This window comes from Cupressus sempervirens, chromosome 5 (genome assembly GCF_028749045.1).
Source record: "Cupressus sempervirens isolate cs-2001-9-10 chromosome 5, ASM2874904v1, whole genome shotgun sequence".
Taxonomy (NCBI): Eukaryota; Viridiplantae; Streptophyta; class Pinopsida; order Cupressales; family Cupressaceae; genus Cupressus; species Cupressus sempervirens.
The window spans coordinates 812,663,900-812,685,059 of record NC_143122.1 but is presented as its reverse complement, the minus strand read 5'-3'; the positions used below and the strand labels follow the sequence as shown (position 1 = coordinate 812,685,059).

Below are 21,160 nucleotides of genomic sequence, written 5' to 3'. Positions count from 1 at the left end.
ATAACAGATGTAATGACCTAGTAGGAGTCCCTAGGTCCCCTTAACATATATATGGATAAAAATACGTAAAAATGTATCATGAGGTCGTTATGTGTCATTTGGTAATGTAAGAATCATCATTACCTAATAAGACCTATTATATCCTAATAATACATATTAAGATTTATTAGAACCTATAAAAAATAGTATGACCTATTACGACTCCTATGTCCCCTTAAGACACACATGTATGGATAAGGTATTGAAAAACACAGTTGACATAAGTGATCAAGTAATGTGTTGTTTGGTAATGTAAGACTTATTATTACCTGACAATACCTATTATGTGCTCGTAAACATATGAATGTACCTATTACAACCTATAACAGACGTAATGACCTAGTAGGAGTCCCTAGGTCCCCTTAACATATATATGGATAAAAATACCTAAAAATGTATCATGAGGTCATTATGTGTCATTTGGTAATGTAAGAATCATCATTACCTAATAAGACCTATTATATCCTAATAATACATATTAAGATTTATTAGAACCTATAAAAAATAGTATGACCTATTACGACTCCTATGTCCCCTTAAGACACACATGTATGGATAAGGTATTGAAAAACACAGTTGACATAAGTGATCAAGTAATGTGTTGTTTGGTAATGTAAGACTTATTATTACTTGACAATACCTATTATGTGCTCGTAAACATATGAATGTACCTATTACAACCTATAACAAACGTAATGACCTAGTAGGAGTCCCTAGGTCCCCTTAACATATATATGGATAAAAATACCTAAAAATGTATCATGAGGTCGTTATGTGTCATATGGTAATGTAAGAATCATCATTACCTAATAAGACCTATTATATACTAATAATACATATTAAGATTTATTATCTAACCTATAAAAAATAGTATGACCTATTACGACTCCTACGTCCCCTTAAGACACACATGTATGGATAACGTATTGAAAAACGCAGTTGACATAAGTGATCAAGTAATGTGTTGTTTGGTAATGTAAGACTCATTATTACCTGACAATACTATTATGTGCTAGTAAACATATGAATACCTATTACAACCTATAACAGATGTAATGACCTAGTAGGAGTCCCTAGGTCCCCTTAACATATATATGGATAAAAATACCTAAAAATGTATCATGAGGTCGTTATGTGTCATATGGTAATGTAAGAATCATCATTACCTAATAAGACCTATTATATCCTAATAATACATATTAAGATTTATTATCTAACCTATAAAAAATAGTATGACCTATTACGACTCCTATGTCCCCTTAAGACACACATGTATGGATAAGGTATTGAAAAACGCAGTTGACATAAGTGATCAAGTAATGTGTTGTTTGGTAATGTAAGACTCATTATTACCTGACAATACCTATTATGTGCTAGTAAACATATGAATACCTATTACAACCTATAACAGACATAATGACCTAGTAGGAGTCCCTAGGTCCCCTTAACATATATATGGATAAAAATACTTAGAAATGTATCATGAGGTCGTTATGTGTCATTTGGTAATGTAAGAATCATTATTACCTAACAATAACTAGTTGTTAAAATGAACATCATCAATATCTAAGTGTGGTTCATTCGGTTAGTAGAGGGCCTATGTTATGGTTAGAATGTGGTATGGGTTATGATTGTAGTTAATATAAGGCTATGTTAGAAGGTATATTTTTGTATATTTTAACCTAATGTTTTTGTATATTTTAACCTAATGTTTTTCTACACTTTTAACTAATGTTTTTCTATATTTTACTCTAATGTTTTTCCTAATATTTTTCTACACTTTTAATTAATGTTTTTCTACGTTTTTATATCATGTTTAACTACATTTTTGCTGACAAATTAATTTAAATACCATTCTTAAATAATCTAAAATAATTAAAATAATTTAAACATATTAAAAAATAAATAATTTAAAGCATTCCACTCACAAAATACGTAAAAAACAACTATTTTAAGTACGATTAACATCTACTAATCAAAAATATGTTTAAAAAATATTAAAAAATAGGGAGGGAAAAGCCACCAACCAGTTACGGCCGAAACCCTTAATCCGCTCTCCAAACATTCATAAACTGCAACAGTAACAATGATAGCCACTAGAGGTTTGCGCAGAGTTTTATTCCCTTTTTGGGTTTCGGCCGTAACACTTTTGGCCGAACTGGTTTCGGCCAGAACGGTACACGCCACGTAGGCGCGCGAAACCGCCACGTGTGTACGGCCGGATCGGTTACGGCCGAAACCGTTATGGCCGAAAGTGTTCTGGCCGAAACGGTACAAGATATCACAAAAGGTGACACAGGTTTGTGCTTTTAATCGTATACTGAAGAGTTCTACGGAGTTGTCATTAGAACCAATCATGCAGAAGTTGATAAGGAGAAAGTCACCTGTTATCTTAATGGGTTATGACTAAGCATTCAGGATGAGATGAGTCTCGTTTGAGTGACCAGTATTGAGGAGGCATATCAATTTTCCCTAAGGGTTGAGGAGAAAATAAGCAACAAATTTGATAACAAGAATAGTGGAGGAGGTCACGATGGAAGATTTAGCAAACGATCTTAAGGAGGTTGTAATGACGATCAAAAGAACAAGGATGAGGCCGAAAGTGGCAGTCAAAACCAGAGGGGAAAAAATTCCAACCGTTTCCATGATCACAATAGAGATTAGAGAGGAAGAGGTAGAGGACAAGGATCTGGAAGAGGAGGCTTCCGTGGGAAATGTTTTCACTATGGAGAAGAAGGGTATAAAGTATTTGAATGTTCCTAGCGCCAAGGAAGGACAGATCAAAGAATAGAAGGCCAGGCCAGAGTTGCACATGTTGATGAAGATGCCAGATCCTCACATTTTGAAGATGCTGAAAGAGAAGTCCTAGTTAACAAAAGAGTCCTGCTAAGTGGTGAGAATGAACCTGATCAAAGAAGGAGCTTGTTTTGCACAAGGTGCAAATGTGAAGATAAGTGTTGTGATGTGATCATTGATGGTGGAGGTACTGACAATCTGGTGTTCGAAATGATAGTCACCAAGTTGAAGCTGAAGAGGCAAAAAAACCTACATCCATATCATATTGCTTGGGTGCAAGATGACCACAACGTCATGGTCAATGAACAGTGCTTAGTGAAGTTCAAGATTGGAAGCTATCGAGATGAGGTACTTTGTGATATCATATCTATGGACATATGTCATATGTTGCTAGGTAGGTCATGGCAGTTTGATAGACATGCTGTACACGATGGGCGAGAAAATACCTACACTCTGACCAAGGGTGGAGTGAAACAACAGTTGAAGTTGTTGAAGGAGAAAGAAGAAAAGGTATGTAGTGCTACCAGAATATGTTTTGTTGATGGAAAAGAGTTTCTCAAAGGTATGAAGCATGAGCATATGTGTTTTTCTATAACTCCAAAAGATAGTAAAGAAGAAGTAGAGGAGGTACCTACAGAAGTTGTAGATATGTTGGGAGAGTTTTCTAATATTGTATTAGATTATGTACCTAATGGATTGCTCCCAATGAGGAAGATCAGTCACCAAATGGATTTGGTTCTAGAAGTTAGTTTTCTAAACAAGGCAACGCATAGAATGGCACTAGCAGAAAGTGAAGAATTGAATAGACAAGTTCATGAGTTGTCGTAGAAGGGGTTGATTCGAGAAATATGAGTCCATGTGTTGTACCAGCCATATTAGCACTAAAGAAGAATGGAGAATGGAGGATGTGCACAGATTCTCATGTGATCAACAAGATCACAATCAAGTATAGATTTCCATTGCTAATGATGGATGGTATTATGGCTTGTTTGAGTCGAGTTGAGTATTTCACAAAGATAGATCTAAAGAGTGGGTACCATCAGATTTGTATAAGAGAAGGTGATGAGTGGAAGATTGCATTCAAGATCAAAGAAGGACTGTAGAAGTGGTTAGTCATGCCTTTTGGGCTAACCAATGCACAAAGCACTTTCATGAGGCTCATGAATGAGGTACTGAAGGAGTTTCTAGGTAAGTTCGTCATTTTTTACCTACATGATATATATTGATCTTTAGTAAGACATTGGAGGAGCATTTGATTCATATTCACAAGGTGTTTGATAAGTTGAGGGAAGAAAAGTTGTTGATAAACCTAAAGAAGTGCAGTTTTGTAAAGGAGTTGGTGTACTTGGGATTTGTAGTCTTAGCACAAGGTCTAAAAATGGACCCAAAGAAAGTGAAGGCTATCCTTGAATGGCCTACTACAAAGAGTGCGACAGAGGTAAGATCTTTTCATGGACTAGCTAGTTTTTATAGAAAGTTCATAAGAGGTTTTGCCAGTATTTGTGGACCCTTGAATGAAACAATGAGAGGGGATAGGAAAGAATTTAAGTGGACTGTAGGAGTAGATAAGAGTTTTAATCTATTGAAACATAAAGTTATTGAGCATCCTGTTTTAACACTTCTTTATTTTAACAGGCTATTTCAAGTAGATTGTGATGCTAGTGGTATTGTAATAGGAGTTGTTTTGAGCCAAGAAGGCATATCTATTGCTTAGTTTAGTGAGAAATTGAATGATGCAAAAAGAAAATATTCTATTTATGATTAGAAATTTTATGCTATAGTTCAAGCATTGAAGAAGTAGAGACACTATCTTCTTCCTAAGGAATTTATTTTGTATATTGATCATCAAGCTTTGCAATATTTGAATAGTCTAGGAAAATTGAACCAAAGGCATTTAAAGTGGGCTGAATTTTTGCAGATTATACATTTGTTTTGAAACACAGGAGCGAGAAGTCTAACAAAGCTGCAAATGCTCTTAGTAGAATACAACTTTTGCTGACATAAATGTAATAGAAGTGGTTGGGTTCAAGCAACTTAGTACTTTGTATCCAAATGATCCTAATTTTGGTGAAGAACAAAAGGCTTGTATAGAACCTATTACACTTGACAGGACAAAGTGGTTGGATTTCATGTTCTAGGATAGTATGTTGTTCAAAGGAGGCTAGTTGTGCATTCCTAGAAGTTCAATGAGAGAGAATCTCATCAAGGAGAAGAATAATGGAGCATTGGCTGGATATTTTGGTAGAGATAAAACCATTGCTTTGGTTGCTGAGAATTATTACTGGCCATAGTTGCAGCAAGATGTGAAGAAGTTTATATAAAGTTATAGAGTATGTTAGATGGCAAAAGGACTGAAGCAAAATACAGGGTTGTATTAGCCATTACTTGTACTAGAGAAGCCATGGGAGGATGTCAACATGGATTTTGTCCTTGGATTACTGAGGGCACAACACGAGCATGATTCTATTTTTTGTGGTGGTTGACAGGTTTTCAAAAATGACACATTTTATTCCTTGCAAGAAGACTAGTGATGTTGTTCATGTGGCAGAGTTGATTTTTAGAGAAGTGGTGAGAGTACATGGTCTACCAAAGAGTATAGTTTCATAACGAGATACCAAATTTGCTAGGTATTTCTGGCATACATTGTGGAAGAAGTTGAAGACAGATTTGAAGTTTAGTTCATCACATCATCCACATACTGATGGACAGACAGAAGTTGTGAATCACAGTTTGGAAAACTTGCTAAGATGTTTGGTTGGAGATAAGCCAAAAGGATGGGATATGATTTTACTAAAGGTAGAATTTACATATAAGAATTCTATCAATAGGAGTACTGATAAATCACCATTCTAGATTTTATATGGGAGTAGTCCCAGAAATGCTTCTGAATTGAGGTAGTTGGATAAAGGAGAGATAAGTAGTGTTGATGTTGAAGAATTTGCTAAACACTTGAAGAACATACATGAGGAGGTGAGGAAGCACATCATAAATGTGTATACATAGTACAAGGCTAAGGTAGATGTGAAAAGGAGGTATAAGAAATTTCAAATTGGAGATGATGTGATGGTTCATTTGAGGAAGGAGCGTTTTCCAGTGGGTATATATAATAAGTTGAAGATGAATAAGTTTGGACCATGAAGATAGTGAAAAGGCATGATTATGGAAATGTGTATAAAGTGGAGTTGCCTACTGAATTGAATATTTCACCAGTATTTAACATTTCATATTTGCCAGAGTATTATGAAGGAGGTGATGGAGATGAAGTTGTAGAAGTACAATGGAGTATTCTAGCAGCTAGTTCAGCTATAAAGGAGATTGAGGAGATATTGGACAGTTGTGTTGGCAAAAGTACACTGAACATAACTTATGAGGAACACCTAGTCAAATGGAAAGGGAGACTAGTAGAGGATTCATCATGGCTAGCAAGGGAGGAGATTAACCGTCTTGGTTTTCCTTTGAACATCTAAAACATGACGGAGTCACTTCTCAAATTACCTTGAGTGTCTGATGCAAGAGCATCTTGAGTGTAAGAGCAATCTTGCATCATGCAAAAATAGTCTATTCTATTTTAATAAGGACTAGTAGACAGTGTGGTTAATGTTTATAAGAACTTGCTATTTTAGTAAGTTTGCCATATGAGCTCAGAATGTTCTCATTTTCTATTGGAAGATTCATTTTAGAGTTATAAGTCTACCATAAAAATCTCATCGTTCTAGCTAAGTATCAGAGAAGTTATTGTAGATTTTTGATGGAAAAATTTGCAAAAAAATCTTTAGGCTCATCGTTGGAGGTCTTAGTGTGCTTGGATGAGGTCTGAAAATTCAATGGAAGGGTGCTTGTGCCATTCTAAGACTGTAGATCAGGAGTTGACATTTCTAAAAAGTGGTTATAATAGCCAATCGGAGCAACAGTTCGAGAGTTATGGCCTTCCGAAGTTGGGCTACTCGAAATATCTAAAATAATTGTCAAAGATGTATTTGGCTGACTTTATATGTATTTTTAGGGTCTGTTGGCCCTAGGCATTATGTTTAATTGTCTGTAACCTTCCTGGGCGGCATATAATTGCCTATTTAAGAAAGGCCCGAACATTGTCTAGGACAACTCTGGTTGATAATTCACAGCTTGTCTTGCAAATTATTGTAATGAAGGCACTTATGTGGGTTAGCATATTGTACTTGTGAATTATGTAATTTCGCATTTGCGACGCAAATAAGAAGTCCATATTTTGTCCTCGCATTTGTTGTTGTTTCTTTCTTTTTTGTTATGGTTTATGGTATTAAGGGAGTACCCTTCATCATTAGAGAGGATAATTTGGTCAATTTCTCATTGAGCAATTCAGACATGAATTGCATAAATGATGAAAGCATGATTTGTTCAAAGTCAAGGAACCCATAAAAGACTTTCTCTTTCCCATCAGAAAGCCCTTCTCCTAAAAGTCCTATAGAGACAACTCAATCTAGGCAACATTGTCAAGAAAATGCAACCCAAATAGGTGAAAGCCTTATAAATTACATTAGCACGAAGTCCTACTACCACAGTGAAAATAGCTAGTGCTTTAGGGAAAATAGTGCCTCCCCTATTTCTCTTCATTTAGCCAACATATGTTGTTGTGGAAGTGAGGTTTTTTCTTGTGTTTCTTTCCCAAATTATCCATGACAACTATTTACATCTGAGTATTTCTACTAATTGTAAATGCAGTGTCATAGCTGATAGTTTGCTTATATAGTTTAGTTGCTCAAGGAAAGTGCAATGTAGAATAAACATTAGTTCACTGTAATGGAGAAAATTTTCTACTTTGGTAGAAGAGGGGCTCCTTGCTCTATGATTCCACAATGGCCCTCTTCTGATCGCAACACCCATTCTCAATCTTCATCTTATCTAGTACGAAAATTTCACTTCTGACCATTATGCCACTGGCAATGACTTTGTGCAATCTTTGGGAACCCCTAGAAAAAATAGATCTAGCCAATCATAAAATAAAAATTAATGTAGAGGACAATATTTTAAAAATAAAACCTTTCAAACTTTAAAATATTATCTTTTTATTCATAAAAATTAATTAGGTAGGTGCTATGGAAAATATTAGTTTGTTGCCTATACATAGGAAAGGATAAATGACAAGTTCATGATACTTCATATTGTAATTTAAGGTATTTGTTGTTGATGTCATATTCGCTAGATGTTATATTATTCGAAGTCGGTCATATGTTCATCATCCATTGTTATATAAATTATGAGATGTTTTTCAAATTTACACATAATTGATATCTTTTTAAAAATATATACACATGTAATATGTAAGTTAATTTTTGTTAATAGTTAGAAATCTCATGGTTCAAGGGATCATCCACACAACACAAATATGATTCATAACCACCTCAATTGGAGCAACCCTTGAGGAACCTCCGTAATTAGATGTGCAATCGAGTAACATATGTTTAAATTTAATTAGGAATAATTTCATGTGTTATTTTTGAAAATCTTTTATAAACCTTTAGAAGAACAATATAAAATTTGTATTGTACTTTTGGAAAATGTGTTTTATGGTAACCTGGTTGTGAAAACAATATATAGCTAAACAATAATATTGTAAATCTAGATCATGCTTTTGAATCCAATGCAAATTATATGTCATAATGAACCATCAGATTGATACCTAACCATGATGTGATTTTGGACTGAAATCATATAATTCTTGTAAAATTTGAACATCTTTGACATGACTGGTGTATGATCAATTAGAATTTTTATTTAATTTGATGAGAAATCTATTGTCATTATATTTAAGCTAATCACGTGTGACCCACTTCTTTTTTAAAAACTTGACATAATTATTCATTGATCTAAAGTAATTTAGTGTACAATTTAAGTGTCCAGAGATACACATGTCAAAAGTATTATATGCTACTTATTAGTTATTATACACTAACTTCATCTTAGATGTTTTATTGATAGAAAATTTGCAAATGCATTTTGATATTATTGTATACCATATATTTTGGAATTTCTCTAAGATAAAAATTTATGGGCAAATTAAAGTTACAAATTAGATAGAAGCTATTATAATAGCAATTCATGTAAAAATAGGTTTTAGAAAGATAAAACTATGATCCAAAATGTGAGCATGTCTTTAGGAAATTTAACATATGATCATTAAGATTTTTTATTTTTCTTTGAAAAGAGAAAATATGCTTTGTGATTTATCTTTACAACCTACCTTCTTTATAGATCAAGCCATAAAAACAAGATAAATCTTTAAACTATTGTTTTGTAAAGCACCAGAAACATTTTCTAAGGTTTCATTTTGTGTGTTGCAACTGTTGAATGTATTTATTTGAGCACTATATGGTTTAGTGTCTATATGTATGAAAAAATGTTGTGTACCATACAGAAATATTTACCACATATGTAAAGTAGAAATGACAAGGTACTCACAACATGCAACCATGGATACCCAAGAAAGATATTATAGTTTAATTTTCAAGCAACACATGGAATAATCTATCTAACTTATTTGAGGTAACTTGGATTGAAAGAAAAATATATGTTAAAAAAGATCTAGGCATATTATACATTTGTTTTTATAGAAAGATTTGAAAAATTGTATTTTTAGTTGGTTTGAATAATTGATAAGTAGGATATATTTTCTATAGCAATTCAAATTAAGATATTGCTATTAAGATTTAACTATATAGTTTTCGAGTCAAACTCATTTACCTATATTTCATGAGTAGTGATTCAGAAGAATCCATCTCTCATGAGAATAAACAGAACACTTAACACTCATTGGATCTAGGGGATGCTCCCAGAGGTGAAGCACTGAGACTTCTCGGGTGGTCACCCATCCTAGTACTACTCTAGTTTGAGCGCGCTTCGCAACAATTTTTCCTCTATGGTTAAACCCACTCTTCTTGCAACCCCTTTTGCAAAATCTTCACCAAGTACTATGCCTTATGAGCCATTCATAATGCACAATACTTGGTGAAGGTTTTGCAAATATGGTTGCAAGTAGAGTAGGTTTAACATTCATAAGGCATGATACTTGGTGAAAGTTTTGCAAATGAGGTTGCATGAAAAGTGAGTTTAACCATGGAGGAAACTTTGTTGTTAAGCACGCTCAAGATGGAGTAGTACTAGGATGGGTGAACTTTCGGGAACTCTTGCTGCTTCACCTTTGTGAGCATCACCTAGATCCAATTAGTGCTAAGTATTCCATTTATTCTCACGAGAGATGGATTCTTGTGAATCCCTACTCATGAAACATGGGTCAATGAGTTTGAATCAAAAACTATGCTCTTAATAATGGTTAGTACATATGTTAACACTATATCTATTATCAAATATAAAGACCTTTTAATGCCTTATTTACGAACTTTCCAATTTCTAACACAATATGTAATTGCAATTATTCTTTGATTATATATTTCTTTAGCATCGATGATACACAAAGACAACTCGTATGTCCAATAGAGTCCATCAAAGATGTTATAAATTGTAATACATAATATTTATTTTCTATACAACCTTTCATGTTACCTATATAAAAAGGCAATGTATATACCAATATGATAGAATCTTTCAGCTTGAGTGCTTCAGATTGATTGGATTATATCATACTTCTTTTTAAATGTAGCTTGATGTGCATGAGGTAAATTAAGTTCATTAGTAGGAAATATAGGTCATGGTAAATTGTCATTCGGTCCTCTTCCATACCCTTAATCGACATGCTCTAAAAGATTATTTAAATGCAACTTGAGATGCATGAGGTAAATTTTAAGTGCGTTAGTAGGTAAGATGGAATGTGGTAAACAACCATATTGTCCTATTCCATACCCTTGATAAACATGTTTTAAAAGATTACGAGCATGTGAATATTGAATGCATGAAATACGAGTGTAATAGAAATCAAAACTATATTAATGGATGAATAAGGACTAAAATAAGATTATGAGGTCATATATAAGTCAATAGTAGCTTAATGGGAACTATGGCTTAAAAAATGTGCAATACAATTATTGGCCCAAAGCAATAATAGAGATTTAGAGCTCAAGAAAAGTGCATCATACCATTGTTATACTCTACCACTTAGATGCAATATAAACTTCTAATCAATATAATTCCTCCAATCAAGCTTCACATTTAACATATAAGAGTTCAATTATAAGACTTATAATATCATAATGTAATCTAAAATAAGACAATCAAATCAATATGAAAATGTACTAAAGTATGATTGATGTGTAAGCTATTATTATGTGAAGAAAGGTTGATGCAGGAGCATCTTGCATGGGAAAATTATTGGGAAAAAAAAAAAAAAAAAGTTGAAAAAAAAAAATTTGAAAAAAAAAAAAAAAATTGTGGAGGAGAGAGAAAGTGAAAAAAATTAGAGGAGAAATAATTTTAAAAAAATAAAAAAGGGGAAAAAGGAGAAAAGAAAGGAAAAGAGGACTTTTATTTTCGAGGTGCATAGGTGGCATAATAGAAAAAGAAAAGAAAAAAGGTTGTCATTCCATTTATCGAGGTGTGTGGGTAGAATTCTAGAAAGTTATGAATATTGTAGAAAGTTGTGAATATTGTAGAAAGTTGTGGAAGTTGTAGAAGGCTGTGGAGGAATTCTAGAAGCTTGTGGATAAGTCATGCACGGGGTGGTAAGTGCCTATTTAAGCAAGGCATATGAGCATTTCTAAATCAAGCTCAAGGAGTAGCTTGAGAAGTGGAAGCTCAAGGAGTAGCTTGAGGAGTAGAAGCTCGAGGAGGAGAAGTTCGAGAAGGAGAAACTTGAGTAGTGGAAGCTTGGAAAGCTTGGAAGGCTGGAAAGTGTGAAGGAGAAAGAGGAAGTGAAGAGTGAGTTTTCTTGAGTCTGTGGACAGAGCGCCGAATGTGAGGCAGTTTACAGCAGGATTGTGATGGAGTTGTGAGTGTAGACAGAGCGTTGAATGTGAGGCAGTTTACACTTGGATCTTGGATAAAGTTGGAGAAGAGCTAGTGACTACGGTTTAGAAACAAGGAGATTGCTTGGTGGCTTGCGAGCACAAGTTGAGATCTTGGAGGTTTCTACCAGAGTGTGGATCTGGGCTAGCTTGGGTTTGGATTGGATCTTGAGAGATCTTGTTGCATTCTTTGTCATGAGTTGGTAAGGGTGGTGTGGCCCTTTGTCAGTGGTATCAGAGCGTACCTTCGTTAGTGGTATCAGAGCGTATCTACATTAGTGGTATCAGAGCGTACTTCATCAAAGGTAATGTGGAAGATTCAAATACTTGTAGACTTGAGATGCAAAACATTTATTTGTTGTTGGAATTTAATTAGAAATAATTATACTTAGATCTAAAAATGGTGAATGCCCAAATTATATGAGCTATAGTTCTAAATTGAATGTAGTGACATTCTTGGTTTTGTCTTAGAATAGTTGTGTAAATGTGAAGGAATTCTAGCGATAAAATATGGTAACATATGTCTTGTACCTACTAATGTATACTATGAAATTTGTGATTTCTTATTCGTCACTTTTTTAGTGCATCTTTATGCCTTCTATATCTTTCTTGATATACAAGCAATACACACATTTATGAATACCTTAGCAAGCTTCTTTCTATGTTAGAAGGGGTCATGATTTGATAAGTCAACTTTGAGAAGATGTATGTGAATGATTAAAAGTAACACTCCTTAGTTATGGACACACTTCTAGAATGTTTGCTCTTTCTAGTATCATATTCAAATATGTATTATGAATGATATGAAAATTATTTTCTCAATAGTCAACATGAATGCCTTGAATGCCTTCGACACAAAGACAGATCAACATTTTGTCTAAAAATGTGTTAAAATGAGCTTTAAAGGCAAAAATATAGGTAGGAGTTGGCTGAATTTGAGCTTTAAACTTTGAATTTGAAAATCATAAATCATTTACTATTATAATGTGAACTTGTTCCATGAAAATAGTCAAAATGAAATATATAATGCGTGTTTGAAGATGTGTATAAACATGGCAGAGAAATAGATATGGTGAATGTCAAGAGTGTTAAAAAATATAAATAAAATGTACCATCCATGAATGTAAGGTGATATAGTCTAATGGGGGTTTCCATGAGAGGGGTTTAAGCTCCATTTTTAAGGAAGATGGTAGTAATGTGAACAAATCTTTTTTTGGTGCTAGATTATTTGTAGTTTTCTCCTTCAATAAAGAAGCTCCTACTTTTTAGCAAGCTTGAAAATAAAAAGAGATGGAAGTAGAAATTGCTCCACCAACTCAAAAACATATGTACCACTTGTTCAATATTTAATTTTATAATTTTCTTTAAACAATATTAAAAAAAAAATGATTTATTTATATAATTAAATATGTTGAACTAGCTACGAAACCACTAGTTAAGAATATTCTGTAAAAGTAGCCAACAGCCCCAATTCTATTTTAAAGAGGCTCCTAAACAAGTCCAACCATGGGATCTCAAGAACATTTTTGGTGAATATTGTTAAGAAAAATGAAAATTCAAAGGATTTTGTACGAGTTAAACCAGAATTCAGGGGAAATGAAGGGAAAATGAAGGCCTTGTCATTCTGCCATAGAAACGAAAGCATGTGGATACAGTGACGACATTAAAACACCATAAACTCTCTATTGATAAAAAAATGAATCTAATATACAATCCACAAGATAAATGGTAATTTTTTCAGTTTTTGATGTTTACAAATCCCTCAGCATTTCTTCAAATTCCTCGGCTAGGGCTCTCTGCAGCCATTTGTCGGCCTCCGCCATGAAAGAAGGGCTCATCCGAACCATCAGAACGCAGAATTCGTGCTCATTCAGAGCTCCATCGCCGTCCAAATCTCCTTCCTGTACCATCGCTTCTATTTCCGAATCTGTCAATGATTCAACCCCTAAAATTGCAGAATTTTTCCTCAGACTTTCGCCGGTAATCAAACCCCGTTCTGGATCCGCCAGCGAACAAAACCCTTTGCACAGCTCCGCCATTAATCCGGCTCCACCCAATTTCTCTGCCATAATCGGAAGAAAATCTTTAAATTCCGCCATTTGAGTATACTAACAGGAATTCTGATGCTTCGAATGGATTGGAGAATGAACTGCAAAAGAAATTAGGGAATTTGTAACTCTAATGCTGAGAAAGGATTGGAGAATGAAATGCAAATGAAACGGGGGAAGTTGTAATTCGAAAACTGAGAAAGGATTGGGGTATGGATTGCAGAGAGAAGAGGGGGGAAAGTTTTTATAGCATCCATGGCCGATCCGGCGCAGAGCAGAAACAATGAGGAGGGTTTCCATTGCCGTGTATCCTTCAGGATCCAGTTGGAAACTTAGAAAGAAAGGATTTGTGTTCTGGATTTTCCGTTTGCAGACAGCTTGCACCGTGTCAATTCCAGTTTGCGTGGGGTGGGTATTTCCGTGGAAGCTCAACGGAAGGCGCTGATGCCGTCTACGTCAATTGAAGCGAAAATTCGTACCAGCTACACATTGGTTTTTTGGGTGCTTGATGTAAAAAGGGGCACATGCGCCAATGTTTATGATTGACTGATGTAGCTTTTGGTTAAAACTAAATTAAATTAAATTATAGAATATAGTTAATATATTATTAAATTATATAATTGCGATGATATATATTAATTAAAGTTTAAAATAATATATAAATATAAATAAACATTATAGTATTATGCTAAATTAAAATAATATGACATCTAAAGAACATTTATCATACCAAAGATATTTACCAACTAATTATATATAAGATATAGATAAAATTATATAATTTTTTTATAAGAGTTAAACTGATTAATTTTAATTGTTAAATTGTTTGATATATCTTGTTTAAGCAGTAAATTCGTCCAATTCAAAAAGCTCTTCTCAATATTGGTCGTAGGGACAATATTCTTAAGCTTAAATTGCTTATTAATATGTGATTTTGTATTTTGCATCCATTTGACATCATTTGTAAATTTGACATTAAATTTGAAACCAAGATGATTATGTATACCAGGCCACTAGTATTTTAGGGTCTTTAATTAACCATGGCACACCAATTCAAAGCCACGCAAGATATTTCAATTACTCGCTTTTGCAAAGGGAGCAAGCTATTAACCGTTGCATAGATTTTTAGGGAGATATTGTATTGGGATATGATGTCCCTGATTCATCCTGTATAAGATTGATAACTAGACTGTGGAAGGGAGGGAATTTTGAATTATAAATAAATTGATAAATATTTGTAAATTTTAAAAGAAAGTAATATTTATTATTATTATTTATTTAATTATGTCGTATATGAATAATACAAATATTAATGTATGAACTAAATTTTTATCATTTAAATTCATATGAGTTGTTCTTCATAAACTATCATAAATAATAAATGTGTTTAAGATAAGAAATATATTTAACTCTATATTTGATTAAAATATCTATATTTGAATAACATTTTACAAATTACAAAATAAACATCAACTAAAATTGGTTGTCTTTTAAAAAAAAGAAAAAAGTTTATGCACTTATCATAAATGTGGAAATGATAAACTTGCAATTAATGCATTCATTAATAGAGGTGGTAGAGAAATGATTGTTTTTTTAAAGTTTATTTACTTGTCACAAATATGGAAAAGGTAAAGCTGCAATTAATGCATTTATTAATAGAGGTGGTGGAAAAAATATTTGTATTTTTGTGGAAGAAATTTGAATTTTTTCATTGCCTTTTTCATCAAGAACCAATACAATTTTATTTTTCAATTCCAAGAAGACATGTAAATTAATATAGCTTTTGCAAACATTAGTATATCTTGAAATTTTTAGATTATGAAACTAATATGGAACCTCATGATTCCATTAGTTACCTGCCAAAGACACGAACTAATAAATTTGGCTCTACGCAACAACATACAATAGCTTTTCCAAAATGGTATAATGTCCTATTTATTGAGAGTATTGAATGAATTGAAGATTTTAATGTTGAATGAATGAAAGATTTTAATGTTCAATGAAAGAATGATACATAATAGACAACAATAACTTCAGATCAGTTTATTTTGATAATTTAATACTTTTAGTCTATAAATCAAGTACAATATATACTATTAAAGTCCTTCTAAATTGATAGAGTTTATTTATTATTGAAAGATGAGAATTAAAGAAATCATAATATAAATCTTAGTGACCTATATTTAATATGATTGAATACACACACACACACACACACACACACACACACATCATGCACACAAAAATAAGCAATGCATGTTAATCTTATTATTATCCTAGCTTGAGAAGAATGTTTAAGATGCAATCACTTTGTTTAGATACCAATCTCAATAGGTTCTTCCTCAAAGCTTATAGGTCCAAGCTCTTAAGTCTTTCTTGGGACTTGGCCAATAAGATGCTCAGGGTCGCTAATCCCTACCTTATCATAAGAATAAGCAATTGGCTAGATTTACACTAGCCTCTCCTTGAATACACCCATGCCTTCTCTTCTTTTCAGTCTTATAAGGCTTGAGCATTTTTATGTATAACTAAATTATATATTGTCTCAATGGTAATGTTCTATTACACTTCTTATTTAAATTATTGATACACATAGCCATAAAGAATTATTGCACATACCAATTACAAAGATGTGTAAAGGATTCCTTATAATTTGTATGTTTTTTAAGCTTCCAACAATGTTTCTTGTTACATCTATATTTTGTATTGTTCCTTTAGTGCTTTTGGAAGTATCTTGAATGGTTATTTATACCTTCTTTGCAGATTGGTAGGATGTTGAGTCTAAGGATGTGTCTTATTTGTCACACCTTTTCAACACATTGGTTTACCCACTTATGCCTTACTCTTGCTTTGATATTTATTGTTTGTTATCTCCACTTTTAACTTTTTTTTCCCCCATTTATTAAAAAAAAAAATTACTTGTGATCTCCACATTAGCTCATGTTGTGATCTCTATTTATTTAACTTTTTATTTTTAAAATTGATTTAGATTTTAGTTTTTAAATTATTGTAATTTTTTTATTAGTTTAGTTTTTTCTTTAAATATTATTTTTTAGTTTCTATATAATTTATTTAATCAATAGAATATTTGTTAGAGACGTTGCTATTTTTTCATATTATTTTTTTGTATTTCTCTTATTAATTTTTCATAATAGATTTTTTGATGAGATTTTTTTAAAAGATTTTTTTCATATTTGATAAATTGAATTTATATAAATAATATTTATTAATCTATTTAAAATATTTTAGTAAATTTTATGTTATTTAAATTGAAAATCTCCCACAAGTCTCCATTCCTCTTACACAAGATGAGCCAACTTCTCCTTCTACCTCCAAGAAACAGAAGAAAAGAATTAAGATTCAAATGAAGAAAAGGAAAAGGATCAGTAGAAGATTAGTGCCTAATCCATCTATTCCTAAAAGCATTCCAGAAGGAGATGAGGAAGAAGAAGAAATAGAATTTGTAATGCCCCACCAAGAGATCCAAAGAATTAATCTAAAAATTCACTAAGTTTGCCAAACAATTTTTTTTTTTAAACATGAAAGATAAACCATTCACAACTTATGCATAGTAATGGAAGCAATAGCAACAAATCAAATGAAAGTAAACATAGCATACATAACAGATTACATTCTTTAAAGATCCCTTAACATTGTATCACATCTAAATTAACTATTCATCTAACATCACATCCTTAGCAACGATACATCCAATGTTCTTAAATTACATTCCGAATGCTCAATCATCCATTGTACATGTCACAGGGTATGAAAAGATTAAAAGAATATACATCTGTATAAATGAACTACATCATCATACTAACTCTAATCCATGATGCAATATCATAAATGAAACCACAATTTCTACATGACACATCATCATAGAAGATATAACATCCATCATAAAAGATAATCATATATTACAAACATAAATAACTAAGTGCACGGTTCCTCCCAACCATTAATAGCATCATTAGACCATCATGGATCCTAGCCATCCCTCCATGTGTAACATTCCAAAGCACCGAAGAGATCATCGACTATTAACATAGTAGGAATGTCACTTCTAAAACATCCTACTAACATGCAAAGTAAAGCATAATATATCATCAACTAAGATATGCTAATCATTAATGTAAGAACATACCAGTAAATACATCCATCATAAGGTATATCATCAATCATATTGATCCAAGAACATAATGAAGATAAATACCAACCAAGAAAGCATCAACCACGGTGTCTCAGACGAATCTCAAATGATAAGAGTGGAAATACACTACCACCCGACCATGTGGAACCTAAGTGGTCCACTCCCACTGTGCTGAGGAGATAATCTCAAGTCCCAAATAGGATACCCAAATCACATAGCATAAATCTCTATAAATTCAAGAATCCTAAAAGTATACTAACTCAAAGGTTCCATCACACAAAACCGACATCTAATTCCCAGAGACACACAATGACATGTAGGAAACTTACTCTGCAAGTGGGAAATTGTCATCGCAATTATCACGTACAAGTTACCCTGGCAGTTAGCTAAACTCCACGAGTCCATACTGATCTCATGCGGCCACTAGTATCCTCTCATACTGACGAGGCATACTACGGAATGCAAGGTCACAACCATGCATTCACTACTCCCATCCTAGCTTGTACAAGCACTCAAGGCATGGGCGAGAACCAAAACAATTATCTTTTTAGGTTCATTTAATCCCCATTTAGTGTGTAAATGTTATCACTTATTAACCAAACTTACAATGAGTTACCCTGGCAACCACTTAGGGCCCCAACCCCCATTGCAAGCCACTTCTCGACACTACAAGTAGATAATCTACCCTAAGCTCATGGAATCATAAATCACCACAGTCTTGTACAAGCGACTGTAAAGAAAATTCAAAAGATAATCCATTAAAAGAATCATCAAATATCCACAAAATAAATATCCATAATAAGAATCATCAAATCTCCAAGATAAGAATCATCAAATCTCCATGAGCATCTGAAAAAGCATCCATAGAAAATCATGACCACAACTGTTCTCTATTGGAAACTGAAGGCATCACTGATAATCATAAGTATCCATTGGTTCTCAATAACCAAAATATATCACAAAATCATACTGATTGAAGACTCCAAAATGGTCAGGTCAAACATGTCACAACATGACATCATCAAGAAATAAATCCACATTTTAGTCCCATCATGGCGACTAGAAAGTAATCCAAGGATAACTGATCGATGACTCAAAAATGATTAGCTCAGGTGTCTCATACACATACATCTCAGCTTCACACATGAAGACTGATGAACAATAACAATCAAACATTTCATAGAGCATACGATCACATTACCATGGTTGGGTTTATAAAGATCGAGACCAAATAAGATCAACATGCCATCACATCTCATAACCCCCGAGCCTGTGGTAACAACCTAAGACTGGTCAACACTAGTCAACCCAAAACCCAAAACAAGAAGCATAGAGAATACACGATACAAACACATGTTTTGGTTTTTCTAAAATCTCATAGTTGAATCAAGTTTAGAGTTTCATTTTCCATTTTCAAGTATAGGGGTTTCAGTTTCCATTTTCAAGTATACTTCAAGTGTCTTAAGTTTCATCATTGACCTACAAGTCAACCCATTTGTTCCCCGAAAACATTATCCTTCCATTATTAAGAATTACATTGTAAGAATAACTTAAGGATAAATATTTACTCATTAAACTGATCATCATCGACCTTTAATTAAATCGCTCTCTTTATTTATCTATGATCCAAATTCTAATTGATTAACTCTTTTTTAATGTTACTACAACTTTTTCACATAATCAAGGATCATTATTCATTTATAAGAGAATCAGTTATCAATCTTTGAATAAGAAGATTATAACTCTATTAAAATGATCAATTAAATGAACCAATTCAGATAGGTACACCATCCATGACCTATTAACATTCTAATAGTTCTCAATTAGAAACTTAATTAAGTATTACTAAAGTTTGAGTCTTTTAATTTAATTGTTATCATCGTTGACAACCATATAATATCTAAAGTCATAATTCAAGTCATAAGACTTATCAACTTCGATATAGATAATCTACAATCTCGTTAACAGAATTATATCAATTAAATCCCTATTACATAACTTAATTATTAATTAAATCTAATTAAATCTCATCAATTGATTTAATTAATAATTGCATAACCATAGCAACGTTCCAATTAATATCAGTTGACTAATAACTAACTATAATTTTGTAAGTTAAAAGTCAACTATAATTCAATACACAAATAATCATATTAATAGTTCAATAATAATAACTTGTTAATATTTAATAACAAGCTAGATTGAGAATTTTATTAATAAATCTATAATGACCACATTCATCATACTTTCAATGAATACTAATATTCCCTTGATAAAACAATTAAAACTCTATTATCAATTAAATCTAATTAATTTTACGATTAAATTAACTAGTAGCTATGTCAATAACTACATGATTATTAGCTGATAATAGTTTCGTTCATTAAGAGTCAACTATGTATCATTCCATCAATGTTCAAATTATTACTTTACTAATAAAAATTATAATAAATCTTCAATATTAATATCTCAACTAAATACCTCCTATGTTGGTTGATAAATAGATGAATTATACTTCTTTTACTATTAACTAATCTTAATTAAATTAGATTAGTTAATAAATCATATAAAACTAATGCATAAAAATAAGATTCTACTAAGGGAAGATTGCAATAATATCTTTAATTCATTCCATGCTTTGATATATATTATTTTTGTGAAGTTTAAGCATAAAGAACTCTTGGTTATGGGAAATGGAGAAATATCTATCTTTGAATAAAACAATTCCAGTACGACGGCCATATCTCTTTAATGAACCGTTGGATCGGGCTGAAATTGAAATATGTTGGAGAGGGCCAAGTTGTGCCAATTCTGACCAGAGAGATCGAATAGATTCGATCACGATAAAAAGTTATGAATGACTGAGTTCAGGTCTATCCAAGGGGCAGCGACAGGGCCGTTTGTGATGAATTAAGAATTTCTCCTAAAAGGGTAATTGTTCTCTAAATTTACCCATTCATCCATCTAATAGGTTTGTCCATACGCATCTGAAAATATAATTTGATAGAAAGATTACATCTAACCATTCAAATTTTCAACTTAGAATTTCTATTTTAATTTCAAATCTTGTCTATCTAATTTCACAATATAAATTTGAACCCAAACTCGATTAAGATCTAATTTCTTTCTCATTTGGAACTAGGGTTTTCTATTGTTTTCTTCTCAACCAAATAAAATATCTAGATTCCAATTTC

The 21,160-nt window shown here is 32.5% G+C and overlaps 1 pseudogene across 1 annotated transcript; it reads right to left on the bottom strand.

The window, feature by feature from the left end:
• Positions 1-13,420: 13,420 nt before the first annotated feature.
• LOC149558377 (calcium-binding protein KIC pseudogene) lies at positions 13,421-14,326 on the bottom strand (annotated as a pseudogene). The gene has a single exon (XR_016365029.1). The product of XR_016365029.1 is annotated as a calcium-binding protein KIC pseudogene (transcript).
• Between the last annotated feature and the right edge of the window lie 6,834 nt (positions 14,327-21,160).